Source organism: Carica papaya, chromosome 5, assembly GCF_054855325.1.
Source record: "Carica papaya isolate Zhongbai chromosome 5, ASM5485532v1, whole genome shotgun sequence".
NCBI classification, from domain to species: domain Eukaryota; kingdom Viridiplantae; phylum Streptophyta; class Magnoliopsida; order Brassicales; family Caricaceae; genus Carica; species Carica papaya.
Genome location: NC_142313.1, coordinates 31860760 through 31882162, shown reverse-complemented (window position 1 = coordinate 31882162; position 21403 = coordinate 31860760). Strand labels below are relative to the sequence as shown.

The 21403-nt window shown below is 47.1% G+C and overlaps 5 non-coding genes and 27 pseudogenes across 5 annotated transcripts; all 32 read right to left on the bottom strand.

The window, feature by feature from the left end:
- Positions 1-316: 316 nt before the first annotated feature.
- LOC148265467 (5S ribosomal RNA) lies at positions 317-435 on the bottom strand (annotated as a pseudogene).
- A 563-nt stretch (positions 436-998) lies between these two features.
- On the bottom strand, positions 999-1117 carry LOC148265466 (5S ribosomal RNA). The gene has a single exon (XR_015820318.1). It is a non-coding gene; the product is annotated as a 5S ribosomal RNA (ribosomal RNA).
- A 563-nt stretch (positions 1118-1680) lies between these two features.
- LOC148265465 (5S ribosomal RNA) lies at positions 1681-1799 on the bottom strand (annotated as a pseudogene).
- Positions 1800-2008: 209 nt separating this feature from the next.
- On the bottom strand, positions 2009-2127 carry LOC148265464 (5S ribosomal RNA; annotated as a pseudogene).
- Positions 2128-2331: 204 nt separating this feature from the next.
- Positions 2332-2449, bottom strand: LOC148265463 (5S ribosomal RNA; annotated as a pseudogene).
- Positions 2450-2654: 205 nt separating this feature from the next.
- On the bottom strand, positions 2655-2771 carry LOC148265462 (5S ribosomal RNA; annotated as a pseudogene).
- A 208-nt stretch (positions 2772-2979) lies between these two features.
- On the bottom strand, positions 2980-3098 carry LOC148265461 (5S ribosomal RNA). Its single transcript, XR_015820562.1, has one exon. It is a non-coding gene; the product is annotated as a 5S ribosomal RNA (ribosomal RNA).
- Positions 3099-3302: 204 nt separating this feature from the next.
- On the bottom strand, positions 3303-3421 carry LOC148265460 (5S ribosomal RNA; annotated as a pseudogene).
- Positions 3422-3958: 537 nt separating this feature from the next.
- Positions 3959-4077, bottom strand: LOC148265459 (5S ribosomal RNA; annotated as a pseudogene).
- Positions 4078-4284: 207 nt separating this feature from the next.
- On the bottom strand, positions 4285-4403 carry LOC148265458 (5S ribosomal RNA; annotated as a pseudogene).
- A 204-nt stretch (positions 4404-4607) lies between these two features.
- LOC148265457 (5S ribosomal RNA) lies at positions 4608-4725 on the bottom strand (annotated as a pseudogene).
- A 560-nt stretch (positions 4726-5285) lies between these two features.
- Positions 5286-5404, bottom strand: LOC148265456 (5S ribosomal RNA). The gene has a single exon (XR_015819960.1). It is a non-coding gene; the product is annotated as a 5S ribosomal RNA (ribosomal RNA).
- A 203-nt stretch (positions 5405-5607) lies between these two features.
- On the bottom strand, positions 5608-5726 carry LOC148265455 (5S ribosomal RNA; annotated as a pseudogene).
- Positions 5727-5935: 209 nt separating this feature from the next.
- On the bottom strand, positions 5936-6054 carry LOC148265454 (5S ribosomal RNA; annotated as a pseudogene).
- A 204-nt stretch (positions 6055-6258) lies between these two features.
- LOC148265453 (5S ribosomal RNA) lies at positions 6259-6376 on the bottom strand (annotated as a pseudogene).
- An 836-nt stretch (positions 6377-7212) lies between these two features.
- LOC148265452 (5S ribosomal RNA) lies at positions 7213-7331 on the bottom strand (annotated as a pseudogene).
- Positions 7332-7537: 206 nt separating this feature from the next.
- Positions 7538-7656, bottom strand: LOC148265451 (5S ribosomal RNA; annotated as a pseudogene).
- A 191-nt stretch (positions 7657-7847) lies between these two features.
- LOC148265450 (5S ribosomal RNA) lies at positions 7848-7966 on the bottom strand (annotated as a pseudogene).
- A 562-nt stretch (positions 7967-8528) lies between these two features.
- Positions 8529-8647, bottom strand: LOC148265449 (5S ribosomal RNA). The gene has a single exon (XR_015820326.1). It is a non-coding gene; the product is annotated as a 5S ribosomal RNA (ribosomal RNA).
- A 209-nt stretch (positions 8648-8856) lies between these two features.
- On the bottom strand, positions 8857-8975 carry LOC148265448 (5S ribosomal RNA; annotated as a pseudogene).
- Positions 8976-9534: 559 nt separating this feature from the next.
- On the bottom strand, positions 9535-9653 carry LOC148265447 (5S ribosomal RNA; annotated as a pseudogene).
- A 561-nt stretch (positions 9654-10214) lies between these two features.
- LOC148265446 (5S ribosomal RNA) lies at positions 10215-10333 on the bottom strand (annotated as a pseudogene).
- A 209-nt stretch (positions 10334-10542) lies between these two features.
- Positions 10543-10661, bottom strand: LOC148265445 (5S ribosomal RNA; annotated as a pseudogene).
- A 209-nt stretch (positions 10662-10870) lies between these two features.
- On the bottom strand, positions 10871-10989 carry LOC148265444 (5S ribosomal RNA; annotated as a pseudogene).
- Positions 10990-11190: 201 nt separating this feature from the next.
- Positions 11191-11308, bottom strand: LOC148265443 (5S ribosomal RNA; annotated as a pseudogene).
- Positions 11309-11544: 236 nt separating this feature from the next.
- LOC148265442 (5S ribosomal RNA) lies at positions 11545-11663 on the bottom strand (annotated as a pseudogene).
- Positions 11664-11870: 207 nt separating this feature from the next.
- On the bottom strand, positions 11871-11989 carry LOC148265441 (5S ribosomal RNA; annotated as a pseudogene).
- Positions 11990-12194: 205 nt separating this feature from the next.
- LOC148265440 (5S ribosomal RNA) lies at positions 12195-12313 on the bottom strand (annotated as a pseudogene).
- A 558-nt stretch (positions 12314-12871) lies between these two features.
- Positions 12872-12990, bottom strand: LOC148265439 (5S ribosomal RNA; annotated as a pseudogene).
- A 1066-nt stretch (positions 12991-14056) lies between these two features.
- Positions 14057-14175, bottom strand: LOC148265438 (5S ribosomal RNA). The gene has a single exon (XR_015820358.1). It is a non-coding gene; the product is annotated as a 5S ribosomal RNA (ribosomal RNA).
- Positions 14176-14380: 205 nt separating this feature from the next.
- Positions 14381-14499, bottom strand: LOC148265437 (5S ribosomal RNA; annotated as a pseudogene).
- Positions 14500-14704: 205 nt separating this feature from the next.
- LOC148265436 (5S ribosomal RNA) lies at positions 14705-14822 on the bottom strand (annotated as a pseudogene).
- Between the last annotated feature and the right edge of the window lie 6581 nt (positions 14823-21403).

Here is a 21403-nt window from a genome sequence, read left to right as displayed (position 1 = left end):
AACGACTTCGCAGGAGGTCACCCATCCTAGTGCTACTCTCGCCCAAGCACCCTTAACTTGCGGAGTTCTGATAGAATCCGTTGCATTGGTGCTAGTATGATTGCTCATGTTTCATTCTGCGCTTCAAATACATACACTTTTTCTCCCTTCATCCCCCCTCCCGTCATTTGTTTCCTTGTGCGTGCACTTTGCATCTCTCCTTAACGTTCTAATATCGATTAAAATGCACCTGCTTCTTGACTCACATTTGCGTATAAACCTGCAGACCCTAGTTCCAGTCGCGCGTAACGTCGAACGACCCGTCTGAAAAAAAAAATTAGTGCGACATGAGAATTTCCCAAGAGGTCACCCATCCGAGTACTACTCTCGCCCAAGCACACTTAACTGCAGAGTTCTGATGAGATCCGGTGCATTAGTGATGGTATGATCGCACCTGTTTAATTACACGCTGTAAATACATAAACTCCTTCTCCTTTCTTCCCCCTCAAGTCATTTTTATCCTTGTGCGTGCGCACTGCACCTCTCGTTCTCGTTCAAGTATCAAGTAAAATGCCACGGCGCCGTGACTCACATTTGCGAATAAATCTGCGGACCATAATCAAAGTCGCGTGTAACGTCGAACGGCACTTCTGAAGAAAAGAAAATGGGTGCAACACGAGAACTTCACAAGAAAATGGGTGAAATATAAGGACTTCGCAGGAGGTAACCCATGCTAGTACTACTCTCGCCCAAGCACCCTTACCTACGGAGTTCTGATAGAATCTGTTCCATTAGTGCTGGTATGATCGCACCTGTTTCATTTCGTGCTGAAAATACATACACTTCTTCTCCTTCCCTCCCCCTCCCATCAATTGTTTCCTTGTGCGTTCACACTGCACCTCTCCTTCTCGTTCTAATATCGATTAAAATGCCACTGCTTCTTGACTCACATTTGCGTATGAACCAGCGGACCCTAGTTCCAGTCGCGCGTAACGTCGAACGACCCGTCTGAAAAAAAATTGGTGCGACACGAGGACTTCCCAGGAGGTCACCCATCCGAGTACTACTCTCTCCCAAGCACACTTAACTACGGAGTTCTGATGGGATCCGGTGCATTAGTGCTGGTATGATCGCACCCTTTTAATTCCGTGCTGCAAATACATAAACTCCTTCTCCTTTCTGCCCCCTCCCGTCATTTGTTTCCTTGTGCGTGCGCACTGCACCTCCCGTGCTCGTTCTAATATCAAGTAAAATGCTACGATGCCGTGACTCACATTTGCGAATAAACCTGAGGACCATAATTCAAGTTGCGCGTATCGTCGAATGAATCATCTGCAAAAAAATAGGTGCAACACGAGGACTTCCTAAGAAAATGGGTGAAATATAAGGACTTCACAGGAGGTCACCCATCTTAGAGCTACTCTCGCCGAAGCACCCTTAACTTGCAGAGTTCTGATAGAATCCGTTGCATTGGTGCTGGTATGAGTGGTCATGTTTCATTCTGCGCTGCAAATACATACACTTTTTCTCCCTCCATCCCCCCTCCCGTCATTTGTTTCCTTGTGCGTGCACTCTGCATCTCTCCTTCTCGTTCTACTATCGATTAAAATGCCCCTGCTTCTTGACTCACATTTGCATATAAACTAGTGGACCCTAGTTCCAGTCGCGCGTAACCTCGAACGACTCGTCTGAAAAAAAAAATTAGTGCGACACAAGGACTTCCCAGGAGGTCACCCATCCGAGTACTACTCTCACCCAAACACACTTAACTGCGAAGTTCTGGTGGGATCCGATGCATTAGTGCTGGTATGATCGCACCTGTTTAATTTCGCGCTGCAAATACATAAACTCCTTCCCCTTACTTCCCCCTCCCGCCATTTGTTTCCTTGTGCGTGCGCACTGTACCTCTCGTTCTCTTTCAAATATCAAGTAAAATGCCACGGCGCCGTGACTCACATTTGCGAATAAATATGCGGACCATAATTAAAGTCGCGCGTAACATCGAACGACACATCTGAAAAAAAGAAAATGGGTGCAACACGAGAACTTCCCAGGAAGTAACCCATCATTGTACTACTTTCGCCAAAGCACACTTAACTGCGGAGTTCTGATAAGATCCGGTGCATTTGTGCTGGTGTGACCGCACCTGTTTTATTTCGAGCTGAAAATACATACACTCCTTCTTCCCTCCTCCCCTCCCATCATTTGTTTCCTTGTGCGTTCACACTGCACCTCTCCTTCTCGTTCTAATATCGATTAAAATGCCCCTGATTCTTGACTCACATTTGCGTATAAACCAGCGGACCTTAGTTCCAGTCGCGCGTAACCTCGAACTACCCATCTGAAAAAAAATTATTGCGATACGAGGACTTCCCAAGAGGTCACCCATCCGAGTACTACTCTCGACCAAGCACACTTGACTGCAGAGTTCTGATGGGATCCAGTGCATCAGTGCTGGTATGATGCCACTTATTTAATTTTGCGCTTCAAATACATACACTCCTTCTCTTTTCTTCCACCTCCCGTCATTTGTTTCCTTATGCGTGCGCACTGCACCTCCCGTACTCGTTCTAATATCAAGTAAAATGCCACGGCGCCGTGACTCACATTTGCGAATAAACCTGCGGACCATAAATCAAGTCGCGCGTAACGTCGAAAGAATCATCTGCAAAAAGATGGGTTCAACACGAGGACTTCCCAAGTGGTCACCCATCCGAGTACTACTCTCGCCCAAGCACACTTAACTGCAGAGTTCTGATGGGATCCAGTGCATTAGTGCTGGTATGATGCCACTTGTTTAATTTTGCGCTTCAAATATATAAACTCCTTCCCCTTTCTTCTCCCTCCCGTCATTTGTTTCCTTGTGCGTGCACTCTGCATCTCTCTTTCTCGTTCTAATATCAAGTAATATGCCTCGGCACCGTGACTCACCTTTGCAAATGAACCAGTGGTTTATAATTTCATTCGCGCGTAACGTCGAACAACCCATCCAAAAAAAAATAGGTGCAACACGAAGGCTTCCCATGTGGTCACCCATCTGAGTACTACTCTCGCCCAAGCACACTTAACTGCGGAGTTCTGATAGGATCCGGAGCTTTAGTGCTGGTATGATCGCACCTGTTTAATTTCGCACTGTAAATACATACACTCCTTCTCCTTTCTTCGCCCTCGCGTCATTTATTTCCTTGTGCGTTCACACTTCACCTCTCATTCTCGTTCTAATATCGATTAAAATGCCCCTGCTTCTTGACTCACATTTGCGTATAAACCAGCAGACCCTAGTTCCAGACGCGCGTAACGTCGAACGACCCGTCTAAAAAAAATTGGTGCGACACGAGGACTTCCCAGGAGGTCACCCATCCGAGTACTAATCTCACCCAAGCACATATAACTGCGGAGTTCTGATGGGATCCGGTGCATTAGTGCTGGTGTGATCGCACCAGTTTAATTTCGCGCTGCAAATACATAAACTAATTCCCCTTTCTTCCCCCTCCCGTCATTTGTTTCCTTGTGCGTGCGCACTGCACCTCCCGTTCTCGTTCTAATATCAAGTAAAATGCCACGGCGCCGTGACTCACATTTGCGAATAAACCTGAGGACCATAATTCAAGTCGCGCGTAACGTCGAAAGAATCATCTACAAAAAAATGGGTGCAACACGAGGACTTAACAAGAAAATGGGTGAAATATAAGGACTTCATAGGACGTAACCCATGCTAGTACTACTCTCGCCCAAGCACCCTTACCTACGGAGTTCTGATAGAATCCGTTGCATTAGTGCTGTTATGATCCCTCATGTTTCATTTTGTGCTGAAAATACATGCACTCCTTCTCTTTCCCTCCCCCTCCCATCAATTGTTTCCTTGTGCGTTCACACTGCACCTCTCCTTCTCGTTCTAATATCGATTAAAATGACCTTGCTTCTTGACTCACATTATTTCCAGTCGCGCGTAACGTCGAACGACCCGTCTGAAAAAAAATTGGTGCGACACGACGACTTCCCAAGAGGTCACCCATCCGAGTACTACTCTCGCCCAAACACACTTAACTGCGGAGTTCTGATGGGATCCGGTTCATTAGTGCTGGTATGATCGCACCTATTTAATTCTGCACTGCAAATACATAAACTCCTTCTCCTTTTTTCCCCCTCCCGTCATTTGTTTCCTTGTGCGTGCGCACTGCACCTGTCGTTCTCGTTCAAATATCAAGTAAAATGACACGGCGTCGTGACTCACATTTGCGAATAAATTTGCGGACCATAATTAAAGTCGCGCGTAACGTCGAACGGAATATCTGAAAAAAAAAATGGGTGCAACACAAGAACTTCCCAGGAGGTAACCCATCATTGTACTACTTTCGCCAAAGCACACTTAACTGCAGAGTTCTGGTGGGATCCGGTGCATTTGTGCTGGTGTGACCGCACCTGTTTAATTTCGTGCTGAAAATACATACACTCCTTCTTCCCTCCCCCCCTCCCATCATTTGTTTCCTTGTGCGTTCACACTGCACCTCTCCTTCTCGTTCTAATATCGATTAAAATGCCCCTGATTCTTGACTCACATTTGCGTATAAACCAGCGGACCATAGTTCCAGTCGCGCGTAACGTCGAACGACCAATCTTAAAAAAAATTGTTGCAATACAAGGACTTCTCAAGAGGTCACCCATCCGAGTACTACTCTCGCCCAAGCACACTTAACTGTAGAGTTCTGATGGGATCCAGTGCATTAGTGCTGGTATGATGCCACTTGTTTAATTTTGCGCTTCAAATACATACATTCCTTCTCTTTTCTTCCTCCTTCCGTCATTTGTTTCCTTGTGCGTGGACACTGCACCTCCCGTACTCGTTCTAATATCAAGTAAAATGCCACGGCGCCATGACTCAAATTTGCAAATAAACCTGCGGACCATAATTAAAGTCGAACGTAACGTCGAAAGAATCATCTGCAAAAAGACGGGTGCAACTCGAGGACCTCCCAAGAAAATGGGTGAAATGTAAGGACTTCGTAGGAGGTCACCCATCCGAGTACTTTTCTCGCCCAAGCACCCTTAACTACGGAGTTCTGATAGAATCCGTTGTATTAGTGCTGGTATGATCCCTCATGTTTCATTCTGCACTGCAAATACATACACTCTTTCTCCTTCCATCCCCCCTCCGTCATTTGTTTCCTTGTGCGTGCACTCTGCATCTCTCTTTCTTGTTCTAATATCAAGTAATATGCCCCGGCACCGTGACTCACATTTGCAAATGAACCAGCGGTTCATAATTCCATTTGAGCGTAACGTCGAACAACCTATCCGAAAAAAAATAGGTGCAACACGAGGGCTTCCCAAGTGGTCACCCATCCGAGTACTACTCTCGCCCAAGCACACTTAACTGCGGAGTTCTGATGGGACCCGGAGCCTTAGTGCTGGTATGATCGCACCTATTTAATTTCGCGCTGCAAATACATGCACTCCTCCTTTCTTCCCACTCCCGTCATTTGTTTTCTTGTGCGTTCACACTTCACCTCTCATTCTCGTTCTAATATCAATTAAAATGCCCTTGCTTCTTGACTCACATTTGCGTATAAATCAGTGGACCCTAGTTCTAGTCGCGCGTAACGTCGAACGACCCGTCTGAAAAAAAAATTAGTGCGACATGAGGACTTCCCAGGAGGTCACCCATTCGAGTACTACTCTCGCCCAAGCACACTTAACTGCGGAGTTCTGATGGGATCCGGTGCATTAGTGATGGTATGATCGCACCTGTTTAATTTCGCGCTGCAAATACATAAAGTCCTTCGCCTTTCCTCCCCCTCCTGTCATTTGTTTCCTTGTGCGTGCGCACTGCACCTCTCGTTCTCGTTCAAATATCAAGTAAAATGCCACGGCGTCGTGACTCACATTTGCGAATAAATCTGCGGACCATAATTAAAGTCGCGCGTAACGTCGAACGACACATCTGAAAAAAAGAAAATTGGTGCAACACGAGAATTTCCTAGGAGGTAACCCATTATTGTACCACTTTCGCCAAAGCACACTTAACTGCGGAGTTTTGATGGGATCCGGTGCATTTGTGCTAGTGTGACCGCACCTGTTTAATTTCGTGCTGAAAATACATACACTCCTTCTTCCCTCCCCCCCTCCCATCATTTGTTTCCTTGTGCGTTCACACTGTACCTCTCATTCTCGTTCTAATATCGATTAAAATGCCCCTGATTCTTGACTCACAATTTTCTATAAACCAGCGGACCATTGTTCCAGTCGCGCGTAACTTCGAACGACCCATCTTAAAAAAAATTATTGCATTAGGAGGACTTCCCAAGAGGTCACCCATCCGAGTACTACTCTCACCCAAGCACACTTAACTGCAGAGTTCTGATGGGATCCGGTGCATTAGTGCTAGTATGATGCCACTTGTTTAATTTTGCGCTTCAAATACATACACTCCTTCTCTTTTCTTCCTCCTCCCGTCATTTGTTTCCTTGTTCGTGCGCACTGCACCTCCCGTACTTGTTCTAATATCAAGTAAAATGCCACGGCGCCGTGACTCACATTTGCGAATAAACCTGCGGACCATAAATCATGTCGCGCGTAACGTCGAAAGAATCATATGCAAAAAGATGGGTGCAACACGAGGACCTCCCAAGAAAATTGGTGAAATATAAGGATTTCGCAGGAGGTCACCCATCTGAGTACTTTTCTCGTCCAAGCACCCTTAACTGCGGAGTTCTGATAGAATCCGTTGCATTAGTGCTGGTATGATCCACATGTTTCATTCTGCACTGCAAATACATATACTCTTTCTCCTTCCATCCCCCCTCCCGTCATTTCTTTCCTTGTGCATGCACTCTGCATCTCTCTTTCTCGTTCTAATATCAAGTAATATGCCCCGGCACCGTGACTCACCTTTGCAAATGAACCAGTAGTTTATAATTCCATTCGCGCGTAACGTCGAACAACCCATCCGAGTACTACCCTCGCCCAAGCACACTTAACTGCGGAGTTCTGAGGGGATCCGGAGCTTTAGTGCTGGTATGATCGCACCTGTTTAATTTCACGCTGCAAATACATACACTCCTTCTCCTTTCTTCCCCCTCCCGTCATTTGTTTCCTTGTGCGTTCACACTTCACCTCTCATTCTCGTTCTAATATCGATTAAAATGCCCCTGCTTCTTGACTCACATTTGCGTATAAACCAGCGGACCCTAGTTCCAGACGCGCGTAACGTCGAACGACCCGTCTGGAAAAAAATTTGTGCGACACGAGGACTTCCCAGGAGGTCACCCATCCGAGTACTAATCTCGCCCAAGCATACTTCATTGCGGAGTTCTAACGGGATCCGGTGCATTAGTGCTGGTATGATCGCAACTATTTAATTTCACGCTGCAAATATATAAACTCATTCCCCTTTCTTCCCCCTCCCGTCATTTGTTTCCTTGTGCGTGCGCACTGCACCTCCCGTTCTCGTTCTAATATCAAGTAAAATGCCACGGCGCCGTGACTCACATTTGCGAATAAACCTGAGGACCATAATTCAAGTCGCGCGTAACGTCGAATGGCACATCTGAAAAAAAAATGGGTGCAACACGAGAACTTCCCAGGAGGTAACCCATCATTGTACTACTTTCGCCAAAGCACACTTAACTGCGGAGTTCTGATGGGATCCGGTGCTTTTGTGCTGGTGTGACCGCACCTGTTTAATTTCGTGCTGAAAATACATACACTCCTTCCTCCCTCCCCCCCTCCCATCATTTGTTTCTTTGTGCGTTCAAACTGCACCTCTTTTTCTCGATCTAATATCGATTAAAATGCCCATGATTCTTGACTCACATTTGCGTATAAACCAGCGGACCCTAGTTCCAGTCGCGCGTAACGTCGAAAAAAAATTGGTGCGACACGAAGACTTCCCAAGAGGTCACCCATCCGAGTACTACTCTCGCCCAAGCTCACTTAACTGCGGAGTTCTGATTGGATTAGGTGCATTAGTGCTGGTATGATCGCACCCGTTTAATTCCGCACTGTAAATACATAAACTCCTTATCCTTTCTTCCCCCTCCCGTCATTTGTTTCCTTGTGCATGCGCACTGCACCTCCTGTGCTCGTTCTAATGTCAAGTAAAATGCTACGGAGCCGTGACTCACATTTGCGAATAAACCTGTGGACCATAATTCAAGTCGCGCGTATCGTCAAAAGAATCATCTGTAAAAAAATAGGTACAACACGAGGACTTCCTAAGAAAATTGGTGAAATATAAGGACTTCGCAGGAAGTCACCCATCTTAGTGCTACTCTCGCCCAAACACCCTTAACTTGCGGAGTTCTGATAGAATCCGTTGCATTGGTGCTGGTATGATTGCTCCTGTTTCATTCTGCGCTGCAAATACATACACTTTTTCTCCCTCCATCCCCCCTCCTGTCATTTGTTTCCTTGTGCGTGCACTCTGCATCTCTCTTTCTCGTTCTAATATCGATTAAAATGCCCCTGCTTCTTGACTCACATTTGCGTATAAACCAGTTGACCCTAGTTCCAGTCGCGCATAACGTCGAACGACCCGTCTGAAAAAAAAATTAGTGCGGCACGAGAACTTCCCAAGAGGTCACCCATCCGAGTACTACTCTCGCCCAAGCACACTTAACTGCGGAGTTCTGATGGGATCCGATGCATTAGTGCTGGTATGATCGCACTTGTTTAATTTTGCGCTGCAAATACATAAATTCCTTCTCCTTTCTTCCCCCTCCTGTCATTTGTTTCTTTGTCCGTGCACACTGCACCTCTCGTTCTCGTTCAAATATCAAGTAAAATGCCACAACGCCGTGACTCACATTTGCGAATAAATCTGCGGACCATAATTAAAATCGCGCGTGACGTCGAACGGCATATCTAAAAAAAAGAAAATGGGTGCAACACGAGAACTTCCCACGAGGTAACCCATCATTGTACTAGTTTCGCCAAAGCACACTTAACTGCGGAGTTCTGATGGGATCCGGTGCATTTGTGCTTGTATGATCGCACCTGTTTAATTTCGCGCTGCAAATACATACACTCATTCCCCTTTCTTCCCCCTCCCGTCATTTGTTTCCTTGTACGTGCGCACTGCACCTCCCGTTCTCGTTCTAATATCAAGTAAAATGCAACGGCGCCGTGACTCACATTTGCGAATAAACCTGAGGACCATAATTCAAGTCGCGCGTAACGTCGAAAGAATCGTCTGCAAAAAAATGGGTGCAACACGAGTACTTCAGAAGAAAATGGTTGAAATATAAGGACTTCGCTGGAGGTAACCCATGCTAGTACTACTCTCGCCCAAGCACCCTTACCTACGGAGTTCTGATAGAATCCGTTGCATTAGTGCTGGTATGATCGCGCCTGTTTCATTTCGTGCTGAAAATACATACACTCCTTCTCCTTCCCTCCCCCTCCCATCAATTGTTTCCTTGTGCATTCACCCTGCACCTCTCCTTCTCGTTCTAATATCGATTAAAATGCCTCTGCTTCTTGACTCACATTTGCGTATAAACCAGCGGACCCTTGTTCCAGCCGCGCGTAACGTCGAACGACCCGTCTGAAAAAAAATTGGTGCGACACGAGTACTTCCCCAGAGGTCACCAATCCGAGTACTACTCTCGCTCAAGCACACTTAAGTGCGGAGTTCTGATGGGATCCGGTGCATTAGTGCTGGTATGATCGCACCCGTTTAATTCCGCGCTGTAAATACATAAACTCCTTCTCCTTTCTTCCCCCTCTCGTCATTTGTTTCCTTGTGCGTGCGCACTGCACCTCCCGTGCTCGTTCTAATATAAAGTAAAATGCTACGGTGCCGTGACTCACATTTGCGAATAAACCTGAGGACCATAATTCAAGTCGCACGTATCGTCGAAAGAATCATCTGTAAAAAAATGAGTGCAACACGAGCACTTCCTAAGAAACTGGATGAAATATAAGGACTTCGCAGGAGGTCACCCATCTTAGTGCTACTCTCGCCCAAACACCCTTAACTTGTGGAGTTCTGATAGAATCCGTTGCATTGGTGCTGGTATGATTGCTCCTGTTTCATTCTGCGCTGCAAATACATACACTTTTTCTCCCTCCATCCCCCATCCCGTCATTTGTTTCCTTGTGCGTGCACTCTGCATCTCTCCTTCTCGTTCTAATATCGATTAAAATGCCCCTGCTTCTTGACTCACATTTGCGTATAAACCAGTGGACCCTAGTTCCAGTCGTGCATAACGTCGAACGACCCGTCTGAAAAAAAATTAGTGCGGCACGAGGACTTCCCAAGAGGTCACCCATCCGAGTACTACTCTCGCCCAAGTTAACTTAACTGCGGAGTTCTGATGGGATCTGGTGCATTAGTGCCGGTATGATCGCACCTGTTTAATTTTGCGCTGCAAATACATAAACTCCTTCTCCTTTCTTCCCCCTCCCGTCATTTGTTTCCTTGTGCGTGCACACTGCACCTCTCGTTCTCGTTCAAATATCAAGTAAAATGCCACAACGCCGTGACTCACATTTACGAATAAATCTGCGGACCATAATTAAAGTCGCGCGTAACGTCGAACGGCACATCTGAAAAACAGAAAATGGGTGCAACACAAGAACTTCCCACGAGGTAATCCATCATTGTACTACTTTCGCCAAAGCACACTTAACTGCGGAGTTCTGATGGGATCCGGTGCATTTGTGCTTGTATGATCGCACCTGTTTAATTTCGAGCTGCAAATACATACACTCATTCCCCTTTCTTCCCCCTCCCGTCATTTGTTTCCTTGTGCGTGCACACTGCACCTCTCGTTCTCGTTCAAATATCAAGTAAAGTGCCACAACGCCGTGACTCACATTTGCGAATAAATCTGCGGACCATAATTAAAGTCGCGCGTAACGTCGAACGGCACATCTGAAAAACAGAAAATGGGTGCAACACAAGAACTTCCCACGAGGTAACCCATCATTGTACTACTTTCGCCAAAGCACACTTAACTGCGGAGTTCTGATGGGATCCGGTGCATTTATTCTGGTGTGACCGCACCTGTTTAATTTCGTGCTGAAAATACATACACTCCTTCCCTCCCCCCCTCCCATCATTTGTTTCCTTGTGCGTTCACACTGCACCTCTCCTTCTCGTTCTAATATCGATTAAAATGTCCCTGATTCTTGACTCACATTTGCGTATAAACCAGCGGACCATAGTTCTAGTCGCGCGTAACGTCGAACGACCCATCTGAAAAAAAATTGTTGCGATACGAGGACTTTTCAAGAGGTCACCCATCCGAGTACTACTCTCGCCCAAGCACGCTTAACTGCAGAGTTCTGATGGGATCCAGTGTATTAGTACTGTTATGATGCCACTTGTTTAATTTTGCGTTTTAAATACATACACTCCTTCTCTTTTCTTCCTCCTCCCGTCATTTGTTTCCTCGTGCGTTCGCTCTGCACCTCCCGAACTCGTTCTAATATCAAGTAAAATGCCACGGCACCGTGACTCACATTTGCGAATAAACTTGCGGACCATAAATCAAGTTGCGCGTAACGTCGAAAGAATCATCTACAAAAAAATGGGTGCAACACGAGGACCTCCCAAGAAAATGGGTGAAATATAAGGACTTCCCAGGAGGTCACCCATCCGAGTACTTTTCTTGCCCAAGCACCCTTAACTGCGGAGTTCTGATAGAATCCGTTGCATTAGTGCTGGTATGATCCCTCATGTTTCATTCTGCACTGCAAATACATACACTCTTTCTCCTTCCATCCCCTCTCCCGTCATTTGTTTCCTTGTGCGTGCACTCTGCATCTCTCTTTATCGTTCTAATATCAAGTAATATGCCCCGGCACCGCGACTCACCTTTGCAAATGAACCAGCGGTTTATAATTCCATTCGTGCGTAACGTCGAACAACCCATCCGAAAAAAAAATAGGTGCAACACGAGGGCTTCCCAGGTGGACACCCATCCGAGTACTACTCTCGCCCAAGCACACTTAACTACGAAGTTCTGATGGGATCCGGATCTTTAGTGCTGGTATGATCGCACCTGTTTAATTTTGCGCTGCAAATACATACACTCCTTCTCCTTTCTTCCCCCTCCCGTCATTTGTTTCCGTGTGCGTTCACAATTCATCTCTCCTTCTCGTTCTAATATCGATTAAAATGCCCCCGCTTCTTGACTCACATTTGCGTATAAACCAGCGGACCCTAGTTCTAGACACGCGTAACGTCGAACGACCCTTCTGAAAAAAAATTGGTGCGACACGAGAACTTCCCAGGAGGTCACCCATCCGACTACTAATCTCGCTCAAGCACACTTAACTGCGGAGTTCTGATGGGATCCAGTGCATTAGTGCTGGTATGATCGCACCTATTTAATTTCGCGCTGCAAATTCATAAACTCATTCCCTTTCTTCCCCCTTCCGTCATTTGTTTCATTGTGCGTGCGCACTGCACCTCCCGTTCTCGTTCTAATATCAAGTAAAATGCTACACCGCCGTGACTCACATTTGCGAATAAACCTGAGGACCATAATTCAAGTCGCGCGTAACGTCGAAAGAATCATCTGCAAAAAAATGGGTGCAACATAAGGACTTCACAAGAAAATGGGTGAAATATAAGGACTTCGCAGGAGGTAACCCATGCTAGTACTACTCTCGCCCAAGCACCCTTACCTACGGAGTTCTGATAGAATCCGTTGCGTTAGTGCTGGTATGATCGCACCTGTTTCATTTCGTGCTGAAAATACATACACTCCTTCTCCTTCCCTCCCCCTCCCATCAATTGTTTCCTTGTGCGTTCACACTGCACCTCTCCTTCCTGTTCTAATATCGATTAAAATACCCCTGCTTCTTGACTCACATTTGCGTATAAACAAGCGGACCCTTGTTCCAGCCGCGCGTAACGTCGAACGACCCGTCTGAAAAAAAATTGGTGCGACACGAGGACTTCCCCGGAGGTCACCAATCCGAGTACTACTCTCGCCCAAGCACACTTAACTGCGGAGTTCTGATGGGATCCGGCGCATTACTGCTGGTATGATCGCACCCCTTTAATTTCGCGCTGCAAATACATAAACTCATTCTCCTTTCTTTCCCCTCCCGTCATTTGTTTCCTTGTGCGTGCGCACTGCACCTCCCGTGCTCGTTCTAATATCAAGTAAAATGCTAAGGTACCGTGACTCACATTTGCGAATAAATTTGAGGACCATAATTCAAGTCGCGCGTATCGTTGAAAGAATCATCTGCAAAAAAATGGGTGCAACACGAGGACTTCCTAAGAAAATGGGTGAAATATAAGGACTTCGCAGGAGGTCACCCATCCTAGTGCTACTCTCGCCCAAGCACCCTTAACTTGTGGAGTTCTGATAGAATCCGTTGCATCGCTGCTGGTATGATTGCTCATGTTTCATTCTGCGCTGCAAATACATACACTTTTTCTCCCTCCATCTTCCCTCCCGTCATTTGTTTCCTTGTGCGTGCACTCTGCATCTCTCCTTCTCGTTCTAATATCGATTAAAATGCCCCTGTTTCCTTGTGCTTGGTATGATCGCACCTGTTTAGTTTCGCGCTGCAAATACATACACTTCTTCTCTTTTCTTCCCCCTCCTGTCATTTGTTTCCTTATTTGTGCGCGCTAAACCTCCCGTTCTCGTTCTAATATCAAGTAAAATGCTACAGCGCCGTGACTCACATTTGCGAATAAACCTGAGGACCATAATTCAAGTCGCGCGTAACGTCGAAAGAATCATCTGCAAAAAAATGGGTGTAAGACGAGGACTTCACAAGAAAATGGGTGAAATATAAGGACTTCGCAGGAGGTAACCCATGCTATTGCTACTCTCGCCCAAGCACCCTTACCTACGGAGTTCTGATAGAATCCGTTGCATTAGTGCTGGTATGATCGCACCTGTTTCATTCTGCGCTGCAAATACATACACTTTTTCTCCTTCCCTCCCCCCCCCATCAATTGTTTCCTTGTGCATTCACACTACACCTCTCCTTCTCGTTCTAATATCGATTAAAATGCCCCTGCTTCTTGATTCAGATTTGCGTATAAACCAGCGGACACTAGTTCCAGTCGCGCATAACGTCGAACGACCCGTCTGAAAAAAAATTGGTGCGACACAAGGACTTCCCAAGAGGTCACCCATCCGAGTACTACTCTCGCCCAAGCACACTTAACTGCGGAGTTCTGATGGGATCCGGTGCATTACTGCTGGTATGATCGCACCCGTTTAATTTCGCGCTGCAAATACATAAACTCCTTCTCCTTTCTTCCCCCTCCCGTCATTTGTTTCCTTGTGCGTGCACTCTGCATCTCTCTTTCTCGTTCTAATATCAAGTAATATGCCCCGGCACCGTGACTCACCTTTGCAAATGAACCAGCGGTTTATAATTCCATTCGCGCGTAACGTCGAACAACCCATCCAAAAAATAATAGGTACAACACGAGGGCTTCCCAGGTGGTCACCCATCCGAGTACTACCCTCGCCCAAGCACACTTAGTTGTGGAGTTCTGATGGGATCCGGAGCTTTAGTGCTGGTATGATCGCACCTGTTTAATTTCGCGCTGCAAATACATACACTCCTTCTCCTTTCTTTCTCCTCCCGTCATTTGTTTCCTTGTGCGTTCACACTTCACGTCTCATTCTCGTTCTAATATCGATTAAAATCCCCCTACTTCTTGACTCACATTTGCGTATAAACCAGCGGACCATAGTTCCAGTCGTGCGTAACGTCGAACGACCCATCTGAAAAAAAATTGTTGCGATACGAGGACTTCCCAAGAGGTCATCCATCCGAGTACTACTCTTGCCCAAGCACGCTTAATTACAGAGTTCTGATGGGATCCAGTGCATTAGTGCTGGTATGATGCCACTTGTTTAATTTTGCGCTTCAAATACATACACTCCTTCTCTTTTCTTCCTCCTCCCGTCATTTGTTTCCTTGTGCATGCGCACTGCACCTCCCGTACTCGTTCTAATATCAAGTAAAATGCCACGGCGGCGTGACTCACATTTGCGAATAAACCTGCGGACCATAAATCAAGTCGCGCGTAACGTCGAAAGAATCATCTGCAAAAAGATGGGTGCAACACGACGACCTCCCAAGAAAATGGGTGAAATATAAGGACTTCGCAGGAGGTCACCCATCCGAGTACTTTTCTCGCCCAAGCACCCTTAACTGCGGAGTTCTGATAGAATCTGTTGCATTAGTGCTGGTATGATCCCTCATGTTTCATTCTGCACTGCAAATACATACACTATTTCTCCTCCCATCCCCCCTCCCGTCATTTGTTTCCTTGTGCGTGCACTCTGCATGTAACGGCCCCGTAAATATTAAAATGAAATAAGTATTTAAATATATCAAATGCGGAAGCGAGATCAAAATTTCAGTTAACATCCCTTACACGAAAAACCAGAAACGTACTTAAAATATAAAAGATTAAACTAACTAAGAGAGAAACTCGAAAATAAAACTATGAGTATGACTACAGAGTCTCTAGGTATCCCCTTCGTCGTCCTCCTGCGGAACGGGCTCGGGAACCATGTCTTCCTGATCTGAAATGGTTAAATAAGGAGTGAGCTACACTAGCCCAGTAAGAACATCACGATATCTCACCGTCACGGAGGTAAAGGTGGGTAGAAAAACACAAAAGACCAATGGAGCATAATTTACAATAAAACCTTTGATCAATAATAAAACTTTTACCATCCACTTACCTTGGTGGAATTTATGAAAACAATATGAGAAAAACAATAACATCATCATAATCATCGAATAATCTAAGCTGTAAAACATAACACTTATCACGCCTCTTGTAATTCAATCATTGTACAACATATCTTTTTCTCATTTACCAGCCTACTAGTATCCGTGGGGGTCCATAGGGGTCCCGCTACCCGTTAACCTTTAACATTCATAATCAGTTTCCAGGGCCGTCCCCATACCCCGTCCGGTATGGGCGCCAAAACCATGAACCTCAATACCCCGTCCGGTATGAGGGTGAAACGGGCCGTCCCCATACCCCGTCCGGTATGGGCGCCAAAACCATAAACCTCAATACCCCGTCCGGTATGAGGGTGAAACGGGCCGTCCCCATACCCCGTCCGGTATGGGCGCCTAAACCATAAGATCTCCATACCCCGTCCGGCATGTGAGACCACAATCCCGGTAGGGTTCCCTACGGACCCGGTCCGTCCACCATCTCCCAGGATATCTAGTCAGGCTGACCCCCATAATACAATTATCAGTCTATACAATCTTTCATTTCCCTTTTTCCTCAATAAGCATCATCAATTCACATTTAAACAAGCAAATCGTAATTCATGCCGAACAGACAACATACAGTATCAGTTCTTCAGTCATTCAACCCATAATTAATAAAACAGTAATATATGCATTCGAAACTATAAAATGAACACATCAAACCCCATAATGCATTTAAAGCTGTAAAACAGGCCAAATAACAGTAAATCATCTATCACACTAGACTCGGGCTCCATTAGCAACCTTAAGCAATTTCACACATGCGTTAATTCAAGAAATACCGTTTTATCATTTTGAACTTTAATACCGTGATAGGAAATAGGGTGAGGGGTCCTTACTTGTTTTCGAGATCCGAATACGATTCACAGTGCGCCTGCAGGCCTTCCCTAATTTTCCCTGAATTTTTTCCGGGGAACTGAAACACACTAACAGTACCTGCACGTGTTCCAAAAAAAATCCAAATTAGGCCCAGGGCCCCTTTCGGACCAAATCGCAACTCCGGCACGGCGGCTCCGCCGTGCTCCGGCGACGGCGCCGCCGCTGGCGGCGGCGAGTCGCCTCGGGTTGACTGTTTTCGGCCGTTTTCGGCCGAATTCGGCCACACTCGCATTGATCCTTGTCAGAAAACAACCCTAGGGCCCTCGGGGGGCCAAAAAATCACGGAAAAACGGAGCTTACCGGCGGCAGCGCTCTCGGGTGCAGCGGCTCTCCGGCGAGGTTCGTGTTTTGGTGATTCGGCTCCGGTCAACCTGTAGAGAAAAGAATGGTGATCACGGTGATATAAAAATTGCATCGAACGGAGGCCGGGAAGGGCCTCGTCGGAGGCAAAAACCGAGAGGAGGCGCGGCGGCGCCGCTGGGCTTCGGCCGCGTGTTCCGGCCGTTTGGCCGGGATTTCGGCTTCGATTTGGCCATAGGAGGAATCAGTGGGGAAAAACGAGTCGGGGGTATGAAATTTACCTCGATCGGCGGTCGGAAATTTCCCCGGTGCGGCGGCGACTGGCGGCGGGTGGCGGCGGTCGGCCTCTGGTTCGTCTTCTCCGGCGAGCGGCTGGCGGCTAGGGTTTGTGGTCTGGTGTGGGGGTTCTATTTATAACCCCTTGCCTTTTGATCACAGCCGTTCATTTTGTTTTAATCTGGGCCGTTCGTTTTTGATTGAATCTGGGCCGTATGTGCGATTGAATCTGGGCCGTCCGATCGCGTGATTGATCTGGGCCGTCGGATCGCACCCACGCGGATCGCCAACGTGGCTCCTTTTGGAGTGACGCGGTCTTGCCACGTGGCAGGCCCTGGTTGGCCGGGACTGCTGACTGGGCCTGCTGACGTGGCTGCTGACGTGGCCGCCCTCTTTTTTTTTTTTTTTTTTTTTTTTTTTTTTTTTTCTCCTCCTTTCCGGGTGCTACAACTCTCCCCCCCATAAAGAAATTTGGTCCCCAAATTTGCCTCATTACTCTTGATCAAACAGATGAGGATATTGGGCCCTAAATTCTGATTCCAGCTCCCAAGTCGCCTCCCTAGGCGTGTGGTTCTGCCACAAGACTTTTACAAATGATATTTCCCGGTTACGGAGTATTCTGCTTTCTCGGTCTGTGATACTGACCGGTACTTCTTCATAAGACAAGTCCTCTCGGAGTGAAAGCGGTTCATGAGCCACGACATGAGAAGGGTCCGGATTGTACTTGCGCAGCATAGATACATGAAACACATTGTGAACCCGGGAGAGCTCAGGGGGCAGTGCAAGTCTGTAGGCAGTGGTACCAATCTTGTCTAAGATTTCAAAGGGTCCAATGTATCTGGGGTTTAATTTTCCCCTTCTGCCGAACCTACTAATTCCCTTGAAGGGGGTGACTTTAAGAAACACCCGGTCACCTTTCTCAAAGGCCAGGTCTCTCCTCCGGGTATCAGCATAACTCTTTTGCCTACTCTGAGCCGTCTGGATGTTCTTCTTGATCTTAACTATCTTGGACGTGGTTTCTTCCACCAAATCCGGGCCAAACAATCTTCTATCGCCCACTTCCTCCCAACAAATCGGTGACCTGCACGGGCGACCGTATAGCGCCTCGTATGGGGCCATGCCGATGCTTGCTTGGTAACTGTTGTTGTAGGCAAACTCTATCAGGGGTAGGTGGTCGTCCCAATGGCCTCCGGAGTCAAGGACACAAGCTCGGAGCATATCCTCCAGCGTACGGATTGTCCTCTCTGATTGTCCATCGGTTTGGGGGTGGAAGGCAGTACTGAGGGACAGCTTTGTTCCCATAGCTTGCTGGAAACTATTCCAAAACCGAGAAGTGAATCTGGGATCCCTGTCGGATACCACTGTTACTGGGACCCCATGCAGTCTGACTATTTCCCGGACATACATTCTTGCCAACTTGTCCAACGAATCAGTCATTCTGATGGCCAGGAAGTGGGAAGACTTAGTGAGTCGGTCAACAATTACCCATATGGCATCGTGTCCCGATCGTGCCTTGGGTAGTCCCGATACGAAGTCCATGGTGATGTGTTCCCACTTCCATTCTGGAATCGGTAAGGGCTGAAGCAACCCCCCTGGGCGTTGATGTTCTGCTTTGACCTGCTGACATACCAAGCACTTAGATACGAAGTCGGCTATATCTCTCTTCATCCCATTCCACCAGAATCGGGGTCGCATAGTTTGGTACATTTTTGTACTTCCTGGATGCATGGCGAATCTTGAACTATGGGACTCTGTCATGATGTCTCTTTTTAATTCATTGTCGTCTGGGACACACATTCTGTCCTTGAAACGAATCAATCCGTCGGCAGAGATCTGAAATTCTGAGTTCACTCCCTGTTCTGCATCCTTCTTGCGGTTTACTAGGGCGGGGTCGATTGACTGGGCTTCCTTTATTCTTTGGATTAACTCGGGTTGGACTGCTAGGTGGCTCAAACATGTGGCCCTTTTCAGATCTTGCAGTCGAACCTGCTGCGTAGCCCCAATGGACCTGCATTCCGAAACCATCAGATGGGCTAGGGTGCCTGCACTCTTCCTGCTGAGGGCATCGGCTACTACGTTGCCCTTACCTGGATGGTATAGGATGTCACAATCATAGTCCTTGAGGAGTTCCATCCACCTTCTCTGACGCATGTTGAGATCCTTCTGAGTGAAGATGTGCTTCAAACTCTTATGATCGGTGTAGATCTGAAAGGTCTCTCCATACAAATAATGGCGCCAGATTTTCAAGGCGTGTATGATTGCGGCAAGCTCCAAGTCATGGGTAGGATAGTTCTTCTCATGATCCTTTAGCTGTCTAGACCCATATGCTATAACCTTTCCATGCTGCATCAGGACACAACCCAGGCCCAGATAGGAGGCATCACTATAAACTGTATACCCTCCTGATCCGCTCGGTAGAGCCAGCACGGGTGCAGTAGTCAGTCGCTTCTTCAATTCTGAAAAACTCCTTTCGCAGTTCTCATTCCAATCAAACTTTGCATTCTTCTTTGTGAGTCGGGTTAGAGGGGCCGCTAGACTGGAGAACCCTTCGACAAACCGGCGGTAATAACCCGCCATCCCTAGGAAACTGCGAATTTCCTTAACTGTTGTCAGCCTTTTCCAACCAAGTACCGCTTCAACCTTTTCGGGGTTCACCGACACCCCTTCCTTCGATATAACATGTCCTAGGAAGGCGGTTTGCTCGAGCCAAAATCCACACTTGCTCAACTTTGCATACAACTTCTTTTCCCTGAGTACCTGGAGGACTTGGGCAAGATGATGAGCATGTTCTTCTCTACTTTTTGAGTAGATTAGGATATCATCGATGAACACGATGACAAATTTATCCAAGAACTCTCTGAAGATTCTGTTCATTAGATCCATAAAGATGGCCGGGGCGTTGGTTAGCCCAAACGGCATAACCAGGAACTCATAGTGTCCGTACCTGGTTCGGAATGCCGTCTTGGGGATGTCTTCTGCTCTCACTTTTACCTGATGGTAACCTGATCGTAGATCTATTTTAGAAAAGACCTGTGCACCCTGCAACTGATCGAAAAGGTCATCAATCCGGGGGAGAGGATACTTGTTTTTAATTGTTACCTTGTTTATCCTTCTATAATCAATACACAGCCTCAACGTTCCATCTCCTTTCCTTGCAAAAGTAACCCCGGCACCCCATGGGGAAATGCTGTGTCTAATGAAGCCACTGTTTTGTAGCTCAGTGATTTGTTTCCTTAGCTCTTCCATTTCGATGCGGCTCATTCGGTAAGGAGCTACCGGGATGGGTTGGGTTCCTGGCTGTAAGTCTATGGTGAACTCGACCTCTCTGTCCCCTGGTAGACCGGGCAGTTCATCCGGAAATACGTCTGGAAAGTCTCGGACTACTGGAATCTCCTGGATACAAACTTCCTTCTTGGGTTTACCTAGTTAGGGAAAATACAATATCAACGCACTGGGAATTAAGAAGAAAAGAATTTGTCATTAGGGAGAATCAGTACCGAATAATTTTATTAACTTGTAAATGGCTCCTCGTTGGGAGGATTAAATACAATCTTTTTATTAAAGCAGTCTATGGTGGCGTGATACGCCGCCAGCCAATCCATTCCTAGGATTACATCAAAATCCCCTGTGTCTAACCCTATCAGGTCTACCCTCAATTTTCTATCTGCTATCTCCACGGCACATGCCCTGTAGACAACCTCTCTATGAAGCCGGGGTCGATCAAGGAGGGAGCGGGGTCCCGAGGTAAAGGAACTGGGGCCGGCTGAGGGTGAACTGGGGGACCCTGTGGTGGCGCCTGCTGATGGGGTGGGGGCACTGGAATATGCTGTGGCGGCGCCTGCTGGTACCGTGGCTGTGGTACAGGGTCGTACCGCGGCTGTGGCGCCGGGTGGTACTGTGGAGGAACAGGCTCCTGCCGGGGTGGCTCGGGATCAGCCTGCTGTAGCGGGGGCTCAACCTGCGCTAGCGGAGGAGGTCCGGGTAACTCCCTTCTCTCCTCTTGCCTTTGCTGGGCAGCTACGAGAGCCTCCACCATCTCAAATAGTCTGTCTAAATCCTCCCGAAGCGAATTATCTTGGGCCGCTTGGTTTAGTGGGGGCCTTCCTCTCCTCATTCCCGTGTACTCGTTTTCACAAGGAATGATTGGGTAACGATATATCGGTGAGTATTACTCTAAGGCATTATTGTGTAAGGGATGGGTCCGAGGAAATGCGGCTCTGATACCAACTGTAACGGC